Raw genomic sequence first — 27,603 nt, forward strand, 5'->3', positions numbered from 1 at the left:
CGGTTCCACTTCTTACTCATGGCTCACCCAACAAGTGTTGATTCAGGCCTTCCTGTGTGTGAGTACTGGGGATTCCAAAGTGAGCAAAACCAGCCAGGATCCTGTCTAGTTGTGTGCATGGTGGGGCTGGGGTGGTGATTGCTGCAGGGAACAGCAGCTGCAGCACCTGAAAGCCAAGTCAGCATCCTGTAGCACTGTTAAAACCTCACCCTGGCTGGAGGCCTCACTGGTGGCTTAGGAGTTAAGTCTCAGCGCTGTTACCACTGCCTGAGGTCCATCCCCAGCCAGGGAGGTGACCCACATGACAAGGCAGACCTCTCCTGTGTCACCCACTGTTGCCCTCAGCAGTGTATTTCAATGGAACTGCCTCCTGTTCACCTCCTCACTCTGTCTCTGGTGAATTCTCTCACCCCCCCCAAACCGTGGTTTACGCCCAGTTCTTCTGTGTATAAATAAATAAATATTAACAAAAACCCTTGCCTTATCTGTGTGTGTAGCTGAGTGAAAGAGCAGTTTGCCAGGAGGGCAATTGGGTGGCAGGGCCCTGGGTGGTGGTGATGAGATGGAGAGGCAGAGTGGATATATTTGGTTGGTAGAGCAAAAGGGATTTGCTAAGGACTAGATATGGGGGTGAGGGTAAGGAAAGGTGACCCTTGGGATGCATGACTGACTTGGAGTAGGGAAGTGACTGCTGCTGTCTCAGATGAGAAAAGGGAAGCAAGAGTGACGCCAGATGTAACATTTAAGGAGGTATGTCATCTTAGGGGCAGACTTTAAAAGGTGCGTCTTGAAATTCTGTCCCTGGGAAAGGCAGGTTTTTGTTTTTGTTCTTATCTTGAGGGGTTCAGGGCTACATCTGTTGAACAGTAAGCCTGAGTGCCAAAGTGTGTCAGTTGCTCTACCATCTCCACAGGAGCCCCAGGAAAGTGTTCCTCATTGGCCCACCTCAAAGATGAAGAAGCAGAGACTAAGACAGGTTCTAGAACTTGTTGAAGACCTCACAGCTTGCAAGTGGTTGCACCAGGTCTCAGACTCAGGCTTTCTGAGCCCTAGGCCCACGCATCCTCCAGACCACATTTTATCAGGCTCCCTAGTTTCTGGTGAAAGGAAGTAGAGCCAAGAGTTTTCAAGTCAACCACCTCTTTATCTTCATCACCACCATTTGTGCTGGGGAACAATCAGATCTGGAAGTGACAAGACCCCTCAACTTGGGGGAGCTTCAACATCAGAGCTACGCCCTCACTACCCTTGCCCCACAGATGTTTTTGGCTGACCTTAAGGTTCTGCCTGGGCAGATCCCCATAGGAGAAGGGACAGATGGGAGACTAAGGACATGGCTCTGTGTCTTGGCTTCCTCCTCTGTCAAAGGGGCACAACAGTATTAGTTCTGGCCACATAGGTTTGTGGCAAATGAGAAGAGTGAAAGGCTTGTCACATGCAATGTAGACTGTAATCGATGAATGTTAGTAGCTGTTGGCATTAGGGTGGGACTGCAGGGATGTGGGTGTGCAATGACACACGGCCGTGGGATGGAGGCGGGAGAAGCAGGGTACAGCGACATGTGGACTGACTGGTTGCTGAGAGAGAGGCCTCCTCCTCACCAGCTGGCTTCTAGGGAGATAGCAGAGTTTGTATCCCTCATTCCTAATCCTACACCTGCCGGTGGTGGTGGTGGGGAGGAGGATGAGTCTGGCCTCCCTTGGGGAAAAGTGGTGGTAGAGAAAGCCTAGAAATAAGTGGGTCACACTCATGGGGTTGAAAGTCTGGAGGCAGAGGTGATACAGGGAGTAAGCAGCCTGCACCTGGGCCCTCCACCCACACCTACTTCCTAGCCCTACCCTCAACCCCAACATCAAACAACTATGATTTTTGAAAAGCACAAATTACTCTGAGCTTAAACAGGAGTGAATAAACATGAAGATTGGGCCCCAGTATCCCAGTGTGTGAGATCAAATTTTCTCCAGGTATAATATTTGTCAGGGTTCAACCAGAGAAATGGGGCCAATAGGGGATTCATAGCAAGAGATTTATGGCAAGGAGTTGATTTATGTATTTGGGGCTAGCTAGGCAAATCTGGAATCATCAGGTGCAGGTTGGAACTCTTGTCTGTGGTGGAAGCTGCTGTAAATAGGCAGAATTTCTTCTTCCTTAGAGAAGTCTTCGCTCTGACCTTCAGGCTTTTCAACTGATTGAATCAGGCTCACCTAGATTCTATAGAGTAATCTTCCTTATAGCCAATTGACGATGGACTATATTTGCATCTACAAAATACCACTATCACAACATGTAGTTTAGTTTGGATTGACATATTAACAAAGGCCATCTCACACAGGTCTCATCCAGACATGGTCTGGGTAGCCTTTCCATTTATTCATCTACTGTTTACTCAGCCCTCACGATTCATGCAGCATCTCAGTTAATCCTGAGAACATATTATGAAGTCGGTGTCCTTCTTGTCCCTAATTTTACAGGTAAGGAAACAAAACCTCAGAGAGGTAAGGAGACTCCCAAACACCTGGAGGGCAGGGCAAGGTGTACCTGTGCAGGGCACCGTCACTCTCTATGGCCTATCCTTGTCAGCCTTTCCTCTCTGCCTTGTCTTCTCTTTGCTCCCGGCAGGAAGTCAGAGTTCAAATCGCCTGCGATCACATTTTCTATCATTCTAGACTCCAGTTCTCTTTGCCAAGTGGTTTCATCTTTCCCGGTCTTTCTGGGATTAGGGCCGAAGGGAGGGACATTTTGGGGGAACACTTTCTCTGGCCTTTGCTGCCACCTAGGGGGCTTGCTGGTGTTCGCCACGCTCCAGACAGGCCCTCCCGCGGAGTGGGGCGCGGGAGCAAATGGGGGTCAGGGGTGACTCTGGGCCCAGGGAAAGATACACAGCGTTATCCACTCAAACGCCCCAGGCCCCTGGAGAGTCCTCAGAGATTTCCGGGAACCCTGGAAGTGGTGGGTTTCCACGCCTGCCGGGATCTGTCGCGGGTCAGGGCCCAGAGGCTTCCGTTGTCCCCATTCCAATGGGGTTCTGGAGCGGGAGGGAGGCACCGGCTGCCAGGGGATTGAGAGGAAAGCCGGGAACTTTTTGCCCTCTATCAGGTCACTCGACAGAACCGCGGTGGGATCCGATTTCCGAGGGGACCCGCTCACTCAGACTGGGGAGGAGGAGGAGGAAGCGGTGGCCCCGAGCGAGGAGGAAGGCGAACAAAGGAGACAGACAAGAGGCAGAAGTTTAGGTGGGCAGAGCGCCGCGTCCCTTCCCACGTCTCACCCGTAGCCCCGCCCCCAGCCCCGCCCCGCCCCGCCCCATCACTTCCGGGTGCCGCCACCAGGGGCGGTCGTGGGCCGCGCAAGGGTGCCAACCCGGCCCTTGAAAGAAGTCTCTCGCCCAGCTCGGTGCAGGTGGGTGCTGGGACCTCTCGGTGTGAGAGAGGAATGAGGTGAACAGGAAAACGGAGACGCAGGCTGAGAGGTTCAAGGTCACCGGCAACCCCCCGCAGCCAGCCTGCCAGCCAGCCAGCCAGCCAGTCAGCCAGTCAGTCAGTCAGCTAGTTAGTCAGTCAGCCAGTCAGTCAGCTAGTCAGTCGATCAACCAGTCAGTCACCCAGCCAGCCAGCCAGCCAGTCAGTCAGTCACTCAGCCAGCCAGCCAGGCAGCCAGCCAGTCAGTCAGTCAGCTAGTCAGCTAGTCCGTCAGCCAGTCAGTCAGTCAGCTAGTCAGTCGGTCAACCAGTCAGTCACCCAGCCAGCCAGCCAGCCAGTCAGTCAGTCAGTCAGTCACTCAGCCAGCCAGCCAGGCAGCCAGCCAGTCAGTCAGTCACCCGGCCAGCCAGCTATCCAGTCAGTCAGCCAGCCAGTCAGTCAGTCAGCCACTTACCTTAGTTCCAAGGCCATGTTTTTCATCATTCCCTTCACTATCTGTTCAGTTTCTCACCGGTTCCTCAGCACATGGTGCCCCTGCCAGTGTCTCAGTGACAGAGAAACTGGGCCCCAAGCTGAAGATGGATTCCTGGGTTCTGGATCTAGCCTTGCTTCTGCTTTGCAGTGCGTCCTGTGGGAGCCATTGCCCATTCTGAGCCTCAGTGTTACCCTGCCTCTCCCTCAAGAGGGAACATGGTCTTCATAACCGGCCATCTGTTCCCTCAGTATGCCCTACACTATGGGCTCAAAATGAGCCCACAGAGAGGAAAGCCAAGTAAGGGGAGGTTATAACAGGACTTGTGATTTTCTGGAGGTGGAGGAGGGGAGATGGAGGAAAGGAAAGCATGGGTGGGGTGATCCCCTGGAAGATCATGGCCTGTTACCTCTACCCACAGGAGCCTGGGGTTCTGCAATCCTGGCAAGTCCCTGATTCTCCCTGGGTGTTTGTAACAGCAAGGAGTTTGGACTCCTTGATCTCTAAGGTTTGAGATGATTGGAAGGAAAATTTCAGAAGGAAGAATTTCCCCCACGGAATTGAGAAAATGCCCTGCCACCTGTGGGGGTCAGGAACAGACCTTTTAACCTGGTGGTGGTCATGGAAGGTGGAAGGATCTGGCCATGTGCCCACCCCAGCAGGGATGGGCTTGGGTAGGTCCAGGGGAGGGAGTGGTAACTGCATCTCAGGAGTCAGAAACCCTCCTTCAACCCAGCTTGGGTGATCTCTCCCTGAGAAGAGGGCTCTGCCAACCCTAGGGTGGGTCAGGGAGGGGAGGATGTGGGCTACCCTGAGGCATAATCTGGGACCAGTGGCTTCTCTCCCCATCCCAGGCCCTTTCCTATCTGGGTCCCCATCCTGCACAGGCCTCCTCAGTGGTCAAGTGACATGGTAACTGCTGCTTCTGGATATCAGAGGAGACCAGGCTTTTTAGTGGTGCTTGGCAGTTACCTGGAATCAGTTATCTAGGCAGGGCCAGAAGTACTGGGAGGAATTGGTTATTCATTCAACAAGCATTTGCCGCAATCGATCACATGTCAGACGTTATGCTAGGCAGCTGGTGACAGAGGTGAACTATACAGACATTGCCCTTGTTTATGGTGGGCAGAGTACAGAGTTGAAGAAGGAGCAAAGAAGAAAAAAGACAAAGAAAGTAAACCAACTGACTACAGTTAAAACTGTGCTCCGAGAGTAGCAAAGCAGATGCTGGGATAGAAAATAAAGCAGGATGACCTAGAAGGAAATGGAACCACCCATTGAGGGGAGAGAGTTTCTAGACTGAGGGAAAAGTGCTAACCTGCTCACTCACTCATATCTTACTGTTCCGTTTGCTAGAACATTTTTGAACAATAGAAAGGAAATCTTTTTCCTCATAGAACTTATGTTCTAGTGGAAGGAGACCAGAAAACCATTTCAGGGAGGGAGGGATGCTATGAAGAAGAAAAACGTCAAGGTTATAGCATAGAGAATGGCTAAGGATGAAGAGTCTGTGGCAGAGAGGGCTGTGAAGGAAAGCCACTCTGACTTGAGTCACAGTCAGATGGGACAAAGACCATTTTAGACAGCGGGAGTGGGGAGTGGGAGAGTTTAGCAGGTTTGAATCAGGTCTGGTGGGAAGGACGAGCAGTGAGATTTAGTGAACCTCTAATGAAGGGTACAGCAAGGCCAGGCAAGCAGTTTGGATATTATTTTTTTGCTAATCTTTAAAAAAATTGTATCATTTTTATTGGGTAACATTGGCTTACAACACTGTATATGATTCAGGAGTACAGGTGCACCTCTCTTCAGATGTATGTTACCACACCACACACCAAAGTTTCAAAAATCCTTCAACACAATCCATTGGGCCCTCACCCCTTTACTACCCGTGCCTCAATACTGCAGATTTCTTTTCTTTCTTTCTTTTTTAAAAAAAAGATTTGTTTATTTATTTATGCTTACGGAACTGGTGTACAGGCCAGAGGTGCGGGGGTGAAATAACTCACTAGAGACAGAATAGGGAACAGAACAGGTGACTATACTGAATTACACTGCTGAGGGGAGCAGTGGACAAGACAGGAGCGGTCCGCCACGCCATGTGGGTCACCACCCTGGCCAGGGAGCAAACTTGTGCCGCAGTGGCTGTGGATAGCTTCATAGTGCTGTGCTTTAATTTCTTGTACCACCAGGGAGGGCCCTCAATTCATATTTCTAGATTTTGTTTGTTTTGGTTTAGTCTGTTCTTTTGTTTTGCTTCTCTCTATTCCACAAACTAGTGAAATCATCTAGATTTTCTCTTTCAAAGAGTTTGGATTTCATTGGAAGCTACTGGAAAGCTGGTGGAGGGTTGTGGGCTAAGGAGAATTTTGATGCTTCTGGCTGCTCTGTGTTGGTGTGCACTGAGGGGGTCGGTGGGAGGGTGGGCGTGAAAGCTTTTAGGAGGGTCCTATGTTAGTCCAGACGAGGTGATGTTGGTCTGGGCTAAGGTAGTAGAAGTGGAGATGGAGGCGAGTGAACAGCTATATCTATGGGCTAAAAAGAGAGGACTTGACTATTTGGATGCAAGGCGGGATAAAGGAAAAAGACGACTCTGGGTTTTAATTTCAGCAACTGGATGCATGGTGATGTTACTGATTGAGTTGTGGAGATAGGTTTTTGTGGTGGCAAATGAGAATCTGCTTTTGGAGAATTTACAGAGATTTCTGTTAGCTAGGCAAGAGGAAATAAAAAGCAGGCAGCCTCACTCTGAGCCTAGAGTTCAGGGAAGAAGACTGTTCTAGATATAATATTTGACTCAGGGCACGGGACATACTGGTTGTCCCAGCAGGGACAGTGCTGTTCAGGACTCCAGGTACTGTGGCCGCTGGTCACGTGAGGCTGTTGGCACTTGACATGTGGCTTGTTTGAATTGAGGTGCTTTTCAAGTGTAAAACTTACACCAGAGTTCCAAGATTTAGTGCTGGGTAAAGAATATAGAATACCTCAACAATTTTTAAAATACTGATTGCATATTGAAGTGCTATTCATCTATGTTTTGTTCAGTGTAACATATTAAACTTAATTTCAGGTTTCTTTTTTTTAAGGTGTTGTTTTAAAGGTTTATTTTATTTATTTATGCATACAAGAACTGGGGTATAGGCCAAGGGTGCAGTGGCTGAGAGGGTTCACCAGAGACAGAGTGGGGAGCAGAACAGGTGGATTTACTGAAATACACTGCTGAGGGGGGTCAGTGGGTGAGACAGGCTCCCTGGCTGGGGGTCAAACTCATGATGAGACTTAACCCCTTGCACCATCAGTGAGGGCCCACATCTGTTTCTTTTTACCTTTTTAAATGTCGCTATTGGGGAAATTTAAAATTACATTTGTGGCTTGCGTTGTATTTCTGTTGGGTAGTGCTACACTAGAGGGTAGAGCTGGTCAGACTCTGTAGGATGTAACTCGCAGGGCACCAGGGGGCAGCAGTGGTTAAGTGCTTGAAGGGCATCTCTGACTCTGGCAGTCCTGCTTTAAACCCAGACTTGGGGTCGTTAGCCTGGCATTCTTTTGCTCTGCTTCCTGGGACCTTTCAGAGGAGAACAACAGGATACCATTGGAATGTCTACATTTCTTGGCTTTCTCACTTGGAATTGAAGAAGAGGCAGGAGGGGTTCCAATGAGTGACAGCATAAAAGTCTTAGGAGGTGCCATGCCTCAAACGCTGATTTCTTATCCCCTTCATCTCACCCCTGGCTGACATCACCCTTCCAGGGGAACATTTCCACCCCTTGGGCTGAGTAGAGACTGCCAACGACAGCTGGGTAGTTAAGGCAACCAAGGTCATAAAACTCATAGTGATTAATTTTTATGAAATAGATGTGGCTGTAACCCATTTTCCCCCATTAGCATTCTAACGACTTGTTCAAACTGCCTGAGGTGTTTCAGGCTGGCAGGAAAACTACCATTAGGGGTAAAAGAGCAGTGAGAGGATTGTGGGTGAGGTTGATTCACTTAGGTGCTTTGGTGTGGTGTTTGAGGGTAGCAGGGTGTGCCAGATACTGTATGGGTGCCTTGAGTTGTTTATTGACCTGTCCTCCAGGAATACATATCCAAATGCTTTAATGCAGGGACAGACATGGGGGGGGGGTACACGTTTGTGTACCATGAGATACCAGAAGAAGCCAAATGAATACATTTGTGAGTGTGTGCCCGTGAACTAGGAGAAGGTGCCAGGCAGTGTTGGGGTAGAGGGGCAGGATTTGGCCAAGCAGTGGGGCCCAAGAGAGGATTTCCTTGGTGCATGGACAGCAGTGGTGGACATAATACAGTGATTCACAGGTGCATTTTGTTTGGCTAGAATGTTGAGCATGTGAGGCAGAGTCCTAGGAAAAGAAGGTTATAGTGCCAGGTCTTTAGAGGCCTTGGTTTTCAGGGTAAGGAGATTTGTAGGTACTTCAGATTGTAGGCATGTGGGAGTCATTGATGTGGGGACACATCTGGACAACACATGCTTAGAAAGAGGGCACTTGATGGGGGTTTCTGGTGGCTCAAGGGGTTAAGTCTCAGCACTGAGAAGCTGTCTGCAGTCACTGCAGCATGATTTCAGAACCTGACAAGGGAACTGACCCACATGGCACAGCAGACTTATCCATTCTCACCCGCTGCTCCCCTCAGCAGTGTATGTCAGTCAGTCTGCCTGTTCTGCTCCCCACTCTGTGGTGAATTCCTGAATATTTGTAATGGATTTTTGTGTGGATACACACACACACACATACATATATGTATATATGTGCATATACATATATATACACACATGTATATATATATTTCTTTTCTGTGTAACTGACACATTTATTTGGTAAATAGGAAACTCAGAAAATAATGCAAATGAGAAGTGATCAGATAGTCTCTACTTTTCCTTTTCCTCAAATTCAGAATGAAAATGGGAGGGCAACAGGAAAGTGCGCAAGTCAATATAACACATAATACTTAGCACGTTAGTGAGTTATGCCATTACTAGCCTCTCAAAGAGTGCAGGCTTATGAGAAAATAGCCCTGAAAACAGCAAACGGGGAAAACAACTCACATTAAGAGAGAAAACAAATGTGAATCATAGCAGAAACTGTATTAATTAGGTATAAAGGGATAAACAACTGATCTTTTCTAAGAATAGATTTCCCACAACTTTAAAATAGATTCCCTCTCATGCATACAAATCATACTTCTCCTCTATCCTAATATGCATTACAATATTTTTGGACAAAAAAAATTTTCAAGGTAAAAAAGATAGAAACCAGAGGATTTCACTCAAATCAATACGACAAAAAACTCAAGATCACAGTTTGTGTGGATATATTTTTTAATTTGTCTTGAACATATATGTAAAAATTAGAATTTATGGATTTTACTTTATATTTAACTTTGAGGAACTGCCAAACTGTTTTCCAAAAGGGCTACATTGTTTTCCGTTCCTACCAGTAAGGTATGAGGGTTCTGATTTCTCCAGATCATCACCAACACTTGTAACTTTAATTTAAAAAAAAAGTCATCTTAGTGAGTGGAAAGTGAAATCTCATTGTGATTTTGATTTGCATTTCCCTACTAACCAATGATATGAGTTTTATTTCGTGTTTATTAGTCATTCATATTTTCTTTGGAGAAATTTTTATTTATGTCCTAGGCTTATTTTTATTTATTTATTTTAAATATTTATTTATTCATGCATACAGAACTGGGATACAGACCAGAGATGCAGGGGCAGTGAGCGGATTCACCAGAGACAGAGAGTGGAGCAGAACAGGTAGATGGACCAAGTACACTGCTGAGGGGAGCAGCGGGTGAGACAGGAGGGTCTTCTGTGCCATGTGGGTCACCTCCCTGGCCAGGGATGGAAGTCATGTCGAAGTGGCTGTGGTCAGCTTCGTATTGCTGCATTTTAACCTTCAGTACCACGAGGGAGGGCCATAGGCTTATTTTAAAATTGAATTATTTGTTTTTACTGTTGTTGATTTGTATGAATTTTTAAATATTCTTATTAGAGATATGATTTGCAAATATTTTCTCCCATTCTATGTATTTCCTTTTCATTTTCTTGATAGTGTCCTTTGAAAAATAAGCTAACAATTTTTTGATAAAATCCAATTTATCTTTTTTTTTCATTAGTTGCTTGTCTTGTAGGTGGTGTCATATCTAAGATCATGAAGATTTACATTTATATTTTATTCTAAGGGTTATATATTATTTTTAACTCTTAAGTTTGTTTTTTTGATTCATTTTTGCGTTGATGTCAATATATGATATGAGTCAGGGGTTTCACTTCATTCTTCTGTTTGTAGATAGCCAGTTGTCCCAGCAACATTTATCAAAAGTGCAGGTTTGTTCTTTTTTTTTCTGTATAGAAGAACTGGGGTGTAGGCCAGAGGTGCAAGGATTAAGAGGATTCACTGGAGGCAGAGTAGGGAGCAGAACAGGCAGATTGATATAGTACACTGTTGAGGGGAGCAGTGGCGAGACAGGAGAGGTCTGCCGCGCCATGTGGGTCACCTTGCTGGCTAGGGATGGGACTATAGCAGTGATAGCTCTGAGACTTAACCCTTAGGCCACCAAGGATGCCCCTGAAGACACAGTTAATTTATCTTGCCACTTTTGTCTCAGATAAATCAACTGGACATCTATCCCTACCTCTTTTTAACTCTCTAATTTAAACCACAGTTTTATCATCTGTGGGTGGTAACAGAATGGATGAATCCATCAGGCACAAAATGTATAACACCTAGGGCCTATGATACTTTTAGAGATTCATAAAAATGTTTTAGTTTCTCAACCCAAATGCCCAAAAGTAGATGGCTGGATTAAAAAGATGTGGTACATATACGCAATGGAATATTACTTAGCAACCAAAAACAAACAAACAAACAAACAAACAACCACCTGCCTTTTGCAGCAACATGGATGGAGCTGGAAAAGGTCATGTTTAGTGAAATAAGCCAGAAAGAAAAGGAAATATACCGGATGGTTTCACTCATAACAGGAGTATAAAGGACCGGGGGGAGAAAATAATAATAAACAACTGTATTCCAGAGACATTTTATGGGGGAGAAGTGGGGAATGGGATAAAAAATGGGGGTGGGGGAAATGCACTGGTCTATGGTGATGGCACGTGGGTGATTTGGTGATGGGAAGCCCACGGGGGTTACAACTGAGATGGAAAAAGGCACAAAATGATGTAAAAATAAACATATTAAAAAAAGTTTTAGTTTCTTTCCACATTAGGAGAAAAATGAACTTTTGATCCAAGAAAACAATTTAATATAAGATAATATTATTATAATATATTTTATACAATATTATTATAATATAATTTAATATAAGATAATATTTATGTCTTGATATGCAGTCATGAAATATAATTTTAAACAGTTTTGTTGAGGCAGGGGCCTGGGAGGGGAACAGTGCCTATGATCCATAGACGTCTTCTGTGGCCCATGTAATATTTACCTCATTGGATTACTGTGAGGATTAAATATGACATTCAAGTCAAATGCTGTGTGCTGTGCTGGAATGTAATAGGTTGCCAGTAAATAGTCATTATTTTAGGGAGTGCAGAGAGAGTCTCCCTCACCGCCTTGGGCTTCATTAACAGGACTAGTGCCTTGGCAGGCTGGTGAATTATTGACTGTACAAACCCAAGAAGGAGCCACTCAGTGAGTTCAAAGGAAGGTCAATGCTAAAGTGCTGCCCTTCTGCCCCTATTTCTTGCTCTGACACCTTGAAAAGCTCTGGGGGCACCTGTGGCCTCACTGTGGCCTTTCTCTAGTGTTGCTGAGGTGGAAAGGAGGGATGTGATGAGGGTACTGTGCCTCAGTGGCTGGCAGGGCTGACAAAGGCCCCGAGCTGTGACTCCCTGACTTTGTTGGGTTGAGGCCTGGTGTCCCCCCCTTGCCTGTGCAGAGTGATTTATTTATGTTTAAGGTTTACTTATTTATTTATGCATAGAAGAACTGAGGTGTAGGCCAAAGGTGCAGGGGTTGAGGGGAGAGGTGGTGGTGTGGTGGTGAGAGGATTCGCCAGAGACAGAGTAGGGAGCAGAACAGGCAGATGTACTGAAATACATTGCTAAAAGGAGGAACAGGGAGACGGGAGAGGTCTCTTGTGCCCTGTGGGTCAGCTCCCTGGCTGCGGATAGCTTCACAGTGCTGTGCTTTAAACACTTGCATCCCCAGGGAAGCCCCTTGGATCAAACCATTTTATTGAAGGACTTTAGGGGAGGACTGAAGGGGTGATGAGAGCCAACGTCCTCATCTAGCTCCAAGTCTCTTTAGCTTTACAGTTGCTCAGAGTGATTTAAAATCCTGAGTGATTTAGGGCCCTCCCGAGTGGCGCAGCGGGTTAAAGCACAGCACTGAGAATCTAAAGCCGCTTCTGCATGAGTTCGATTCCCGCCTGTCCCGGAGGTGACCACGTGGCGTGGCAGACCCCTCCTGACCGCCCGCTGCTCCCCTCAGCAGTGTACTTCATCCATCTGCCTGTTCTGCTCCCTACTCTGTCTCTGGTGGGTTCTCTCACCCTCCGCATCTCTGACCTGTACCCCAGTTCTGTATGAATAAATAAATAAAACCTTTAAAAAAAAATCCTGAGTAATTTAAAAGCCTGTCATTTCTTAAAATTGAGGTGACATTCACAAAATATAAAAATAACTGTTTTCAGGTATATACTTCATTTATATTGCTGTGCAGTTATCACCTCTACTAGTTCCTAAACATTTTGATCAGCCCAAAGGGAAATGTATACCCATATCAGTCATATCCTATGTGTCCCTCCACTTAGTCCTCTGCAACCTCTAATCTACTTTCTGTCTCAATGGATTTACTTATTCTAAATGTTTCTCTACAGGGAATCATACAACGTGTGATCTATTGTGTCCCATTTCTTTCACTCAGCCTAGTTTCTAAGAGGCATCCATGTTGTGTCATAGTGTATATCAGTAGTTAATTTCTTTTTACAGTTGAATAATATTTCATTGTATGGATAAGCTATGGACATTTTTTTTTTCACCTTTTGGCAATTGTGAATGGTCTGCTATGAATATTTTACAAAGTTTCTGTTCAGAGTTTTCATTTCTCTTGGATCATATGGTAATTCTATTTTTTTTTTTAATTTTTAAGGAACCACCAAACTGTTTTACACACTTGGTATATGTTATGTTTCCACCAACAATGTAGGGGGAGTTTTGATTTCTCCACATTGTCACCAACACTTGCAATTTCTTTATTTTTGCCTCTACTGGATATGACGTGGTATCTCAACATGGTTCTGATTTGCATTTCCCTAGTGATTAGTGATCTTGAGCTTCTTCTCAGGTGCTTGTTGTCACCAATGCCTCTCTTTCCTTGAGCTTAATCAGGCTCCGATGGACAGAAAGTTGTCATCTTGAGATTCTTACCCTGCCAGTGGTATCCTCGAGATTCTTTTGATCTAAGCCTGATGAATTCTCCCCCAGGGCCTGTAAGAAAACCTTGCCCTTGGGTGTTCCCTAAAGATCCTGGGAGCCTAGGCTTACTGTAGGCTAAGTGCCCTTTCTTCCTCATTCCTCCTGGAGAGCCCTTCTCTGCTAGTTCTTATCCCAGCCCCTGCCTCAGGCTTAGGGCATTTCTGCTGATTACACCAACCCCATGGTTGTCTTTGGTACGCTTCTTCTTTAACCTACCGATTCTTTATTATTTGTTTTTCTGGAATGTACCAACTATAGCCTCTGACCACTTCAGCCTTACTGAAACTTCTAGTTGTCTTAGACTTTTTGGCTTCCAAGTTTTCCTAGACCCTCTCTTACTTAGTTCAGAGCAGACTGGATGGGCAACCTTGACACTGGAGGCGCCTCCTATATTGGCACAACTAGTGAAAGGGCAGGAGACTGGTTGGCCTCCTCAAGGTGAAGGATTATGGAGTAGAAGATAATTCATACTTCAGTTTTCACGAGGAATGGTGGGGATGTCTATGAAGGTCCCTGGCTGTGAAGGAGGAGGTGCTACCCCAACTGTTGTGGAAGGAGCATGGCTGAGATTGACAACCTGCACATCATCTGGCCCCTGTGTGGTTTGGGCTCAGGGCTTCCTTTCTGCAAGATGGCTCTCATTTCCTCTGATCGCTCACTCACCCACTGACTCACTTCTTATATTTATATAAAATGCCTGCAGGGTACTGTGTTAAGCCTTGAGGCATTTGAGAAACTCATTGTCTAAGGAGATAGACAAATAAGCACGTAATATGATGAGAGACTTATTATCAAGGTGTATGTGAAGTAGTGGGAAGAGAGTTGAAGAAGGAATACTTTTTTCTTTGAAAGGAAGAATGGGGGCCCTTCTTGATGGCGCAGTGGGTTAAAGCACAGTACTAGGAAGCTACAGCAGCCACTTCAACACTGAGTTCCTTCCCTGGCCAGGGAGGTGACCCATATGGCACGGCAGACCTCTCCTGTTCCACCCATAGCTCCCCTCAGCAGTGTATTTCAGTACATCTGCCTGTTCTGCTCCCCACTCTATCTCTGGTGAATCCTCTCACCCCCTCCCTCCCTCCCTCCCTGCACCTGTGACCTGTACCGCAGTTCTGCATGCATAAATAAATAAATATTAAAAAGAAAGAAAGAATGGGTAACTTGAGCTTCAAGGAAAAAGTGACATTTGAACTGGATCTTGAAGGAGGAAGCTCTCATGGAAAAGAAAGGCATTCTAGGTAAAGGTCTCAGGGACTCTTTGCATGAACTCAGATCAGGAGTGATTTAGGGGAAGCTTAGAAATCTACCACATTTTCTGTGCCTTCCTTCCTAGCTGTCCTGGGGAAACACTGAAGTGAAACCACTTCACTCGTGGCTTTACCTGTGTTCCAGATAAGTGGTCCATAGCCCATACTGTTTCTTCTCTGCCCACGTATCCTATGTCCCTTCTCCTCCAGATATGGCTTATGTCACCATTAATCAAATTGTCCTTTCTAAATATTAATGGGGCAATAGGCTGGTTAATTAATTAGATACACAGTTCACTCACCTGATATTTATTTCACTTTGCTCTATACAAGGCATATGATAGATTGGAATGTGGTGCCTAATAGCACTTCCTGAAATCAGATTGACCTGGGTTTGAATTCTACTCATAGTTGGGAGACCTCTCTCAAGATATTTAACCTCTCAGTTTAACCTGATAAAATAGGAATAATACTGCTTTATAGTGGTATGGAGATTAAATAAGATGTGTGAACTGTGAACATGGTGCCTGATAGAATGAACCTTAACTAAATGGTGGTATATACAATATATTTATAGAAACAGGCAAAGATACATATGTTCACACACATATAGCATAGTCATTTAAATGTTTGCATTTTGTATACATACACTATATGACATACATACATAGTATATATCTATAAGTATAGTCTCTATACTCTATACACACAGTGCACATACATATCTATAACCTCTCTACTTTTTTTTTTTTTAAAGATTTATTTATTTGTGCATACAGAACTGGGGTACAGGCCAGAGGCTCAGGGGCGGTGAGAGGCTTCACCAGAGACAGAGTGGGGAGCAGAACAGGCAGATCAATGAAGTACACTGCTGAGGGAAGCAGCGGGCGGGTCAGGAGAGGTCTGCCACGCCATGTGGTCACCTCTGGGGCAGGTGGGAATCGAACTCATGTGGAAGTGGCTTCAGCTTCTCAGTGCTGTGCTTTAACCCGCTGCGCCACCAGGGAGGGCCCATAACCTCTCTACTTTTAAGGAGATAAAACTTCAAATGGGAAAGAGAAGTACTCAAGTAAACTATAAAGTCATATTGTATTTTCCTAGATGATGTATTAGCATTTGAAATAGGGACCTTCTGGTGACATTGACCAAAGGATAGTTGTTTCTGGGAAGATTTTTTGAGAGAGGAAGAGGGAACCACTGAATGGGAGCTGCTAGGAGGTAGGTTTTGGCCTCAGTATAAGAGAGCATCTTGGAAGTAGTGATTTCCTCATGGACTGAGAGGTGATCAAGCAGAGGTGGGCTGACCTGTTCATAGAAGGGCCGCTTCGATCTCATAGAAGGCTGCAGAGCGGATGCTGGGCTCCTGAGGGCTGCTCTGTGGGGCTCTCTTTTCCATCCTTACTTCCAGAAGCCCTGGCCCTCTTATTTGGGCAGGTCTCTCTTTTGGTGGGGGCACAGCTGGCGTTGTGGTGCCAGAGTCGGCTGCCAGGGCTGGTGACCCAGCATTTTATCTCCCTGCCCCCATCGCTTCTCTGCCTTTTGCCAGCTAACCTGAGTAGAAATTACCCAGGGCCAAACATTAACTGTGAAACCATAAAACCACGTGAAGCTCAGGTGGCCCCTGGTGCTTAACTGGACTCTTGGTGCCCTCTTATCAAGAAATGCTGTCTCTCCGCCCTGTAGGTGCGGAGGATGGAGTGACTGGAATAACCAAGAGAACCCTCCCTGGCAGAGCAGCACACAGAGGATGCCTCCATGGCTTGATGGCTCAGGCAAGGGTTGTTTGGAATCTGAACTTGGGGACTTGGGGAGAGAACATAGCGACATCTTTTAGCACCTACAGATGTTCCTTCACATATGTGATCAGGAACTGCCCTAGTTTGACATGGGCTCTGATGTACACATACTTATATGCAGATTACATGGACATTTATATTCTACTGAAAAACACACCTGTCACCTGTGTACCCTGGCATACTTATCCTTATCCTTATACTGTCTCTTTTTTTCTTAAAGATTTATTTCTTTATGCATACAAGAACTGGGGTGTAGGTCATAGGCGCGGGAGGTGAGAGGAGTCACCAGAGACAGTGTGGGAAACAGAATAGGTGGATGTACTGAAATACACTGCTGAGGGCAGCAGTGGGCACAACAGAAGAGGTCTGCTGCACCTTGTGGGTCAGCTCCCTGGCTGGGGATCAAGCTCATGCTGCAGTGGCTGTGGATAGTTTAATAGTGCTGTGCTTAACTCCTTGCGCCACCAGGGAAGCTCCTGTACTGTGACTCTTAATCATCCCCAGAACCCTGTACAGTGCCTGCAACATCAGTAGAACTGATGGGCAAATGGAGTGAACAAATATTTATACCCACCCACATTTTCATCCACATATACACACATTTTCATGAGGGGACCCACAGATACACATGGATTAATGTGGAGGTGTTACATATTACACCCACACCACACACATACACTACACACACACACACACACACACACACAGTGTACATACGATAGCATCAATGTGCCTATCCGTATACATCTGCTTCTAAGAGTCCATATGCATATTGTCATGTATTTACAGATTTCTGGATGACCCTGCTGAACAGCCATGGGATGGATTATGACGAGACTATGGTTCCTATAGACACAGGACAGGGCTAAGATATTTTGGCCGAGATGCCCATCTTCTAGCTGTGTGCCGGCATGCTTGCCCCACTCCAAAGCTCTTACTGCTCTCTTCTTGCTAGGCAAAGTGACAGAGGGAAATGGGGAGGAGCTAAGGGGAGGATAGTGGAGTGAGAAGGAACAAGGCCAGCATCTCCCTGGCTCCCTGTTACCTTTGGAGAAAATAGTGGCTTGTTTCAAGCAAAAATGTGTCATGACTTTTCTGACAACCCAATATATTGATCTGGGAACTGGCTAGGCTGCTGTTTCCTTAGAGAATGATGATGATGAAAAAAATGGGAAGAAAACAGCCCTAGATTACAAAGGGGTAAGTCCTTTGGAGTCAGTGTGAAGATATTCATAATGTGTGTGTGTGTATGTGGGAGTTCACATGTTGGTATAGAGGAGGCAACAGGCTGTAGTTTTTGAAAAGGGTGAAGCTATGTGCTGCAGGAGTAGAAGCTCAGGAATGGAAGACAGGAATGCTGGCATCCCCTGCCTCCACAAGTGTGCAAAGGACAAAAAGATTGAACATAGCACAGCCTCTGCTCCTTAGGGAAACAGCCCAGCAGTACCGAGGAAAGGTACCCTGTAGCCAGCCAGGGGTAAGTCATGTCCTGGGATACGTAGAGTAGTTACAGTGGCCAGAGGAGGTGGTGGTCACACGGCCTGGGGGGTCAGAAAAGGTTTCAAGGACCCGTTAGACTTACAGGGGGTGGGAGAGGGAAATCCTGGGGTGAGAGGACCCAGTTCTCTAGAGGGTGTGGGGGGATGACACCTGCACTAGGAAGGCAGGAGAGGAACATTGCCGTACCAGTTACGAATGGTAAAAATTAAAAGGAAACCAGAGTAACCAGGTTAATTTTTGAGTCTTTCCTGGAACATTCCCAGCCCAATAGCTAATCCGTTTGACCCTTCAGCAATTGCTTGGTCCCTGGCCCAGGCATGCCTACACACAACTGGAGGATTCAGCTGGGGGTGGGGGACTTATAAGTAACCCGCACCAGTTTTCTAGAGGCAAGACTGAGGGTCGGAAAAGGCAAGTTGAAGGACTCAGGTTTTATAGGGAATTAATGGTTGGTCTCCCAAGACTGGATTAGCATCACTTGGGGCTTTAAAGTGGGCTGGTTTCAGAGGCTTTTTCCAAGTGGTAGGTAGGCTGACAGTTTGAAGCCTGCCTTGTCAGTGTAGCTGTGTATTTATTCATATATGTTGACTGTTTCTGAATGTGGAGTCTTAAGACTGCACACTGGCTTGGCTCCTGCACATAACTGACATAGGCAGTTCAGGGATTTCAGGGGTGACCACTAGGCTCCCCATGTGCCTGCCTGGATAACTGAGATAAACTTCCACTGGTGGAGCTTCATGCCCACCACTCTAGGCTTTGATCTTTTTTTGAACATGCTGTTCTTTGGGAGGAGGATAACATAGTAGGTTGTGCATCAGTTGCCAATAATTCAGTGCAAATGGAACAAGCAGGTCCTTTCCTGAGAGCCAGAACTGATAGGGAAAGAAAGCATAAAGGTACACTACAGAAAAATAAGGGCGGCCTGGGAGATCTAGCCTTCATGATGTGGTCTAGAGTAGTAGAATTGTTACAGGACACCAAATCTGTTATAGGAAAGAATCTGTTACAGGACAGGGGGAGAGAGGGGTAGCCCTGAAGCCCAAAACCTGCCTGCTCTAAGTGGGTTCTGCCATCCGCCATCAAGACAAAACATATAAAACTTTAATGAAAAGGGACTTTAATACAGTGAATATACAATACGGAACACAAAGAATATAACTTCTAAATCAAACACCTGAAGTTACCCATCCCCTCATGGGCAAAAGTCCACCCAAAAGGGATTAGCCCAAAGCAAGGCTCGAAAGCCCGCCACAAGACTAAAACACCTTCTGGCCGGGACCCATGGAAAAGGGTCAGAAATGGCCAGACAAATCTGGGAGGAAAAGAGCAAAATCAAAATCAGTATAAACACTGCCGTAGTCGCCTCCCTACAGGTCTCTCACCCACATCTGCCTTAACCAGTCCAGGGCCAGGAAACAAGCCCGGTTTCTTCATCACATGCTTGCTGCTCCATGTGGCTTCCTCAGGTCTCCTTCTTCTCCATCCAGCTTCCTCCTCGTCTTCTCTTCTTCTCTCCTTTTTCTCTTTTCAGCTCCACCCTCCTTGGGGGGGGGGTGGTTAGGGAACCTGGAACTTCCGCTTTTCCTGGGGACCACCCTGTTACAGAATCAGGTAGATATTTTTTAATTTTTAAAAAATCAGTTTCCTCTCATCGCAGGAGAATTAGAAGTAAATTACACCTTTCCATTCTCATCATTGATATCTAGAGCTATGACCATCTAGTTCCTTATTTAAGAATATTGTGTGTATATAGAACTGTGTATGATGTATATGTGAGTGTATATATGTGGACATTATTTACAGGTATACCATATGCATATGTGTCTGTAATAAAAGTAATATGTAATCTTCTCTTTGAATGAACAATCTGATTTATTTATGTTCTATACCTCTCTGTGGCAATGTGACAGCTGGATCTCTTTAATAGGATTTGGTTTCTTCTTTTTTTTCATTATAATTATGCATGTAAATATATTTGATATGTTTTTTTTAAAGATTTATTTATTTATACATACAGAACTGGGGTATAGGCCAGAGGTGCAGGGGTGGTGAGAAGATTCATTAGAGACAGAACAGGCAGATTGATGAAGTACATTGCTGAGGGAGCAGCGGGCAAAACAGGAGAGGTCTAGTGGGCCATGTGGGTCAGCTCCCTGGTCGGGAATCAAATTTGTGCTGAAGCGTCTGTGGCTAGCTTTGTAGTGCTGCACTTTAACCCATTGCACCACCAGGGAGGACCCAGATATTTGATTAGTTTTAATTCATTTTTTGGGGGGGTTATATGTAGAATATGAAAAACCAAACAGAGGGTCAAATCAGCTCTTGAAAGCTTACTACAGCTCTATGGCTTCGAAATGGGGTAGGGATGAGAATGGGGGGATGGGGTGAAGAGCACCATGGACTGTGGTGAAAGACTGGGTGCTTCGTGTCGGGGACTACACTGAAGGGGGAATCCCACGCTGTCAAAGCTCTGGCAAGGGTGTGGAAAATAGCACTTCAGTAACAAAAATAAATTAAAACAACAAGACAAAAAATGTGATCTTGACTTCACTGTTGTCTGAGAAGTATTTGCCTCTGGACATCTTCAAGCAGGTCCCCCCCCCTGCTTAATTGTCATGCTGATTTGTTCTCACACCCTGTCCTCATCACTTTTCAATACCCTCTAGGGCAGGGGTTGGCAAACTGTTTCTTAAAAGGCTAGAGAATAAATATCTTGTTTTGTGGCTATCTGGTCTCTGTCACAGCAACTCATGGCTATTGCAGCATTAAAGCAGTCACAGACAACATGTAAATGATGGGTGTGGCTGTGATCCAACGACACTATATTTGACACCGAAATTTGAATTTTACATACTTTATATCACAAAATATTCTTCTTTTAATTTATCAATCACTTAAAAATGTAAAAATCATTTTGAGCTTGTGGTGGTGGCCTGGGTCTAGCCCACAGGCTTCTGGAGCAGTCACATCTAATAGGACTTTCTGGTCTGATGGAAAAATCTAAAAATACAACAGCATACGCCAAATGGAGCTATTGAACACCTGGAATGTGGCCAGTGTACCTGAGGATCTGGGTTTTCAGGCTCACTTCAAGTAACTGAAATAGGGGCCACCTGTGGCCCTTGACTCACATGCTGGAGAGGGTGTTGGTATCTGAGACTGCGGTAGCATGTTCCCACACAGGGCACGGCTTCAAGCAGCAGGGCTTAAATTTCTTACAGTCCTAGAGATTAGATGTCTGAAATCAGGGTATTAGCAGGCCCATTCTGCTTCTGAAGACTCCAAGAAAGAATCCTTCCTGACGTCTCTTGGCATCATTCTAATCTGCCTCCGTTGTCACATGGCATTTTGTGGTGTTTCTGTTGCTGGTCGTTGGCTTAGGATCTATTCTAACCTCATTTCAACTAATCAGCAAAGAATCTGTTTCCAAATAAGTCTGTGTTTTGAGGTTTGAGTCGTCATGAAGTTTTGGGGAACATTTATTAGCCCAGCAAAAAGAGAATAGATCCAAAGCAGTGTTTCTAAAATGTAGTGTACATCAGCATCAGCTGGAGACTTGCTGCCACAGAGAGAGAGGGGCCCGATCCTAGTTTCTTACTGGGTGGGCTAATCTGTCTAATGAGTCCCAGGTGATGCTGATCCTGCCAGTCTAAGGACCACACTTTGAGAACCACAGCTCTAGAGGGCTTCTGTTATTATGGGTTGCCATACAAAGTGCCACAAATGGGTCGTTTAAAAACCAGGAGTTTATTGTTTTACAGTTCTGGAAGCTAGACATCTGAAATCAAGTGTTGGTCACTTCACCTGCACAAAGAAGAAAAGTGTCATCCGAAGTCTGCAAAAGATGGATCTACTTTAGGCTTCTTCCCTTGGCTTGAAGATGACCGGCTTCAGGTCTGTATGTGTGTTCCACACTCCACCTTTTATAAGTACACCAGTCCTAGTGGATGACCAGTCCTAGTGGATGAAGGCCCACCCTAAGGACTTCAGTGTAACTTGATTTACTATGTGAGGTCCTATCTCCAAACAAGGTGAATTCTGAGCTACTGAAGGTGAAGATTTCAATATATGGATTTTGGGGGACACAACTCATATCTAAGCTTGGCTGTGCTGCTGGCATCCTGAGCTAATGTGTTCCTTCTTGGCAGTACAAGAAGACTTTTTTTGACCTGTGAATGAAAACTGACTGGGATGAGCACTTCCGTGAGTAGGAAGCAGGAGTCTTGGTTGCCACATCACTTGTCTCTAGACCTTAGTGTCTCCTTGGTCTTTGGTTAGTTCTGACAGTTTATGATTGCCAGGTGGCAAGACAAGGTGAGTTTTGGTTAATTCTCAGTCTTATACTGTCTTATAGCTCTTTGATTTGTGCTGAGACCAAAGCTGGGAATTTGATACTTGAGGAATTCATTGATTTTTTTTTTTCTTTACTTCATTCATTCAACAAACACTTAGTGAACATCTATTGTGTGCTAGGCATTGTGCTCAGTTGACAGTTATGGCCTTTTTGAGCTTAGTTTGATGGGGGGGGGTTTGGGAGGGGAGTAAACATAGAAACAAACAATCAGAAGCACTTGATGTGTTGTAGTTGTATAAACTTGTTACATGTTGTAACTGTGTACAAGGGAACTGGGAGGCTAAGGTGGGTCTTTTGGCCTGGGGGGTTGGGGAAGTCTTTAGTGAGGAGATGAGCTGTATCTTAAAGGGTGAATAGTAGTTCCACAGAAGAGGAATTCTAACTGGAGGGAAAACTTGTGCTTTCCTTGTCAGTGAAAGTACTTTGAAATGGCTGATGCTCTGAGATATGTGAATGACTAGTGGAAGATAAGTCTCAGGTTGTGATTTCCCACTTCATTATGCAAGGTGTTATTTGCCAGGTCAATAGTTTAGACTTCATCCTGCCATGCAAAGGAACCTTGAGTGTTTTAACCCTGAGGAAGTTATTTGTTCACATAATAGTCACTCAATGAATGTCTGTTGAGTGAATAAGTGGACAGTAGCTAAAGTCAAGGGGAAAACATGTATTCAATGGGATTGGAGGGGAATTTGAGGGTAGAACCATTTCCTCCACAATTGGAAGAGAGGCACTGGAGTTCTTTCTATATTATTAACTGTGTTGTTAAGAGTAATATTAAAATGACAGTTTCAGTCAAGCACCTAGCTCAGATTTCCCTCTTACTAGCTGTGTGAACTTGGATAGGTACCTCAGTTTCTTTATCTGTAAAATGAGGGCAATAATAGCATTTGTCATTCTGGGTTACTCTGAAGATTAAGTGAAATGATGCCTGTGTAGGCAGACATGGAGTATATGTTCAACAAATATTGTCATTAGTTAAACATTGCCCCATTATGCTAAGACTTTCAATATAAGTTGTTAATTATTTTTTCTAATAACCCATAAAATAGGGATTTTATCTTTTTAAATTTGTTTCATCATTGAGAAAACAGAGCTCCTCAGAAAGAGGAACTGAGTCACACATCCGCCTTGAGAAGTGGATGCAGTGGGAGGTAAGCCCAGCTTTGTCTGACTGAAATGTCTGTGCCCCTAAGTCACTGGGCTACCCAGCAGCCTGTCTGCAGGATGACCCTGCAGTCCTGGCTTGGTCAAAGGAGCTGGCCATAGAGGCAGGTCAAAACCTGGGGGTCCTGCCTCCTACACTTTAGCCTTCCTCTGCCTGCAGAGAATCTCTTAGTAGGGGCAGTAGATTGGGTCTGCTGAGACAAGGGGCATCCGCAGATCAGTCTTCCTACTTCTGACTAGGAAGACTGGGCGGGGACCAGGAGACCATGTGGCATTTATAGCCTAGTGACTCACACCAACCTATAGACCAGAATATTGATAGCCAGTCAACACATTTCTCTGCAATATCTAGAACCTTTGGGTAATATAAGATCCTTCAGTTGAAGCACGATAGTCCCTTTGACCAGTCAACCTTTAATTATCTTGCCACTCACAAACCTTGGTCAATATCTATGATAAGTTAGAAGAAATGACTTTTGAACTGGTTCATTGACAACAGCAGCTTCTTAGGAAACAGTGTTTGAGATATACACAGATACACAGGCACACACTGCTCAACTGCAAACACACAAACACGTGCTCCAGGGTATCAGGGCATGAAGGTATCAGGCATGAGTGTCCGACCCAACCCACATACTCCCGGGAAGACAAACAACCTTACAAGGAATTTTCTGCATGCCTCAAATATATATATCCAATGAATACACATAGCAACACACACACACGTTTGTCCTCAGATGTCTGCTAAGTTTGGAAGGACAGAGACCATTAAAACAAAATAAGAGGAGTATTAATTTCCACTCGTTGATTGCTCACTGGAGTGACAGGGATTGTGTTAAGTGCTTTACATATTTTATCTCACTGAACTGTTATAACAACTGTGTAACAAATATTAGCACCCCCTTGTTTCTTACTGGGAAACTGAGACGAGGCTACCCTTGGGGTTTGTAGACATGTCTAAGTTTGGAAGCTTGCCTGGGGTTACACAACTAGTAAATCACAAAAGCAAACAAAAAATTGTTTTTTTGTTTTCTGAGTTTAAAACCTTTGTTTTTGACCATGAAGGTTTTATCTGCCTGTATTTCTATGATAGTCTTATCACATAACTGGCATATAATAGATGCTCAATAATAATTTTTTAAAGATTTATTTATTTATTAATACAGAACTGGGGTACAGGCCAGAGGCTCAGGGATGGCGAGAGGCTTCACCAGAGACAGAGTGGGGAGCAGAACAGGCAGACTGACGAAGTACACTGCTGAGGGGAGCAGTGGGCGGGTCAGGAGAGGTCTGCCACGCCATGTGGTCTCCTCCGGGGCAGGCGGGAATCGAACTCATGCAGAAGTGGCTTCAGATTCTCAGTGCTGTGCTTTAACCCGCTGCGCCACCAGGGAGGGCCGCTCAATAATATTTTTAAAGTCAGTTTATGAGAGTATGCTTAATAAGTAGTTGCTAAGTGAATTAATCTAAGGATCCTTTGATAATGTTATCTAATTCCATTTTATTCTATTCTCTGGCCTTGAAAAAAATTGCAGCTTTAAAACCCAGTTTACCGAATTTCTTTGACTCAGTACTATGAGCTGGTCAAGGCCCTAGTATACAGGGAGGTGACCCACATGACCCGCCCACTGCTCCCCTCAGCAGTTTATTGCAGTCCATCTGTGTGTTCTGCAATCCACTTTGTCTCTGGTGAATCACCTAACCCCCTTGCCCCTCCCTAACCCTCCTTCCCCCTCTCTCACCCCTCCCCCACCCCGTAACTCTGGCCTGTATACCAGTCAACTCTGGCTTGTACCCTAGGCCTATAGTACTTCAAGGGAGACCCAGTACAGGGCTTCCTCACTCTCAAATATGTCTGCTGTTTACTCAAGTTCTTGACTTTGGCTGATTGCGACTCCCACTGAGAGCTTCCGGAACCTGATACCTTACAGTACTACCTGAATGGCCTGATGGGGAACCATCTAAGTGCAGTGCTGGGTCTCACCACGAGGTGCTGCTGTAGTCTCCTTCACTTAACAGTTTATAGCAATGAAAAATGTTTAAATTTGCTGTTATTCCACAAATAGAATTGTGACAAACATGACTTTACTACACATTAATTTACTTTAAAACTTGACATACATAAAATTTATTCTAGTTGTTTATATGAAAAATGGATAAATACTCCTCCTATACCTACCACAAGAAAAAAAACCTCTCAGTAAGAAGATACATATATGTACAATAGAATAGGGTTCTCCAGGAACTATCTCACAAAAACAGAGGGAAAACTGCAACACCTAACTGCCTATTAGAAATAAACTTCAATTCATGCATATACCCAACCACAGGTTTCAAAACAAGAGGAGAAAATATATTATTAACTAATTTAAAGAAAAATCATTCTTTTTTTTCTTTTTTAAGATTTATTTATTTATGCTTACAGAACGGGGTACAGGCCAGAAGTGTGGTGGGTGAAAGGATTCACCAGAGACAGAGTGGGGAACAGAGCAGGCAGATCTACTGAAATACACTGCTGAGGGGAGCAGCGGGCAGGTAGGTCAGGAGAGGTCTGCCATGCCATGTGGGTCAGCATCCTGGCTGGGGATCGAACTCATGCTGCAGTGGCTTCTGAGAGCTTCATAGTGCAGTGCTTTAACCTGTTTAATCACCAGGGAGAGCCCCGAAAAATCATTCTTATCCACCTTATGTACTGTTGTCAAAAGATGATGTGCAGAATTATCTCATCTCAATAGAAAAGTAGAAATCAACAGTCCAATGCTGACCTTTAGGAAAGAGGAGAAGGAAACCTTATAAATTTATCTTCTATAATAACTTCTATACTGAAAGTTTTCTAGATACTATATATATAGGGGGATTCATTTCCAGCAAATTTTCTTATGTTTCTTACATTTATATTTCTTTTTGGCAGGAGTTTTCACGTTTAAGAATGTGGAAAATTGAATTCCATACCACTTACATTCCCAAGTTTTAATACATCCAGTGAGTCATTTCATGTCTTCATAAAATACTGGGAACACAGAAGGTTTTCCCACATTCTTCTCATTTACATAGCTTCTCTCCAGTGTCTTGAATCCTGATGTTTGCTGACAACTAAAGGTTTTCCCACATTCCTTGCATTCCTAGGATTTCTTCCCCATGTGAGTTTTCCTGTCTTCAAAGATAATTGGACACCTGAATGCTTTCCTACACCTTTAACATTAATTTTTTCCCCAGTGTGATTTCTCTCATGAATATAATTACTGTGAATTTGGACATATATACTGTTACCATCATCATAGTCCAGGTAATAAACGTATCACTTCCAAAAGTCTCTCTCTCTCCTGTCTCTGTTTCACTCATACCTCATATGATTTATATAATTATCTCATATAAATGGAATCACACAATATTTGCCTTTATGTGTCTGGGTTATTTCACTTAGCTATGCTTTCAAGGTGCATTTTCTTTCTTTCTTCTTTCTTTTTTTAAAGATTTATTTATTTGTGCATACAAGAACTGGGTACAGGCCAGAGGTGTGGGGATGAGAAGATTTACCAGAAACAGAGCAGGAGCAGAACAGGCAGACTTAGTGAAATACACTGCTGACAGAGCAATGGGTGAGGCAGGAGAGGTCTGCTGCACCATGTGGGTCAGCTCCCTGGCTGGGGATTGAACTCACTCTGCATTGCCTACAGATAGCCTCATAGGCTGTGCTTTAACCCCTGTGTCACCAGGGAGAACTCTCAACGTTCATTTTCTTTGAACTTTTAATTTTAAAAACTTACAGAAAATTTAGAAGAAAATCCATACAATTCTCATATATAATACTAAGGGAGGTGGAAGAAATGTGAATTTTTACCAGATTTGCCAAATGTGAATTTTTATATTGATTTCTCTCTGTGTATGTATTTGTATTATTTATTTATATATATATGTGTGTGTATATATATGTATATATATATGTATGTATATATGTATATATATGTTATATATATGTGTGTGTATATGTGTGTATATATATATATATATATGACATGTGTACACACACACACACATAGAGAAGTAAGTTTTTGCTGAATTATTTGAGGGTCAGTTGTAGATATGACTTCCATTTACCCCTAAGTACTTCAGTGTGATTTTCTTTTTCTCCCTCCTCCTGCATTATTTTAATAAAGAAAATAAGCTTCTGTCCTGTGTAACTGG

The sequence above is a fragment of the Condylura cristata genome, unplaced genomic scaffold, assembly GCF_000260355.1.
Source record: "Condylura cristata isolate star-nosed mole 26May11 unplaced genomic scaffold, ConCri1.0 scaffold00029, whole genome shotgun sequence".
Taxonomy (NCBI): Eukaryota; Metazoa; Chordata; class Mammalia; order Eulipotyphla; family Talpidae; genus Condylura; species Condylura cristata.